Source organism: Halyomorpha halys, unplaced genomic scaffold (genome assembly GCF_000696795.3).
Source record: "Halyomorpha halys isolate HHAL.00 unplaced genomic scaffold, Hhal_1.1 Scaffold592.1, whole genome shotgun sequence".
Taxonomy (NCBI): Eukaryota; Metazoa; Arthropoda; class Insecta; order Hemiptera; family Pentatomidae; genus Halyomorpha; species Halyomorpha halys.
This window is the reverse complement of record NW_027106458.1, coordinates 184436-185119: the sequence shown is the minus strand read 5'-3', so window position 1 is coordinate 185119 and position 684 is coordinate 184436.

Sequence of the window (684 nt, the reverse complement as noted above, 5' to 3'; positions counted from 1 at the left end):
TTAAAGATATACGATATAGCTTTTCGATACTAACATATTCATAAAATACTCATCCATGAGAAAGATTATGCAACTAAGGACTAGATTTTACTATTTATAGATTTTTAAGTTGTGATGAATTGCTTTAAAGACAATGAAATGGCCTCTTGGAACAGCCCTCGTAGAAAAACGTAATGTTGATAGCAGAGTTGGGCAAAAATTATTCGATTGACAAGAGACGAATACATTTTTATTCGATTGACGAAAGACGAATACATTTTTATTCGAATAAAAATACGACTAAACAATCCGAATACTTTTTTATTCAAATATTTAAAATACTATCTCAATCGAATAAAAATTTAGTGGAATGAAAAATTATTCGAATACAAAATTAGTCGAATACATATTATTCGAATAAAAATTTGATTTTTTTTTTTTTAAATTCACTTATTTTTATACCTTCTTCATTTCTAATGTATGTATGTAATGTATTTCACATATTCAAACGAGTACAAAATGAAAATTCTATCGATTTTAAGATCCCATATCGATTTATTTTAATTTTTTTTATTTCTAATACATAAGGGTATTTTTAGGTTTTCGGATGTGCAGATTATGAAGGTGCTATCTATTTTAACATGGCGTATCGATTTATTTTAACTTTCTTGATTTCTAACATGTTACGGTTCCTTTATACATTCT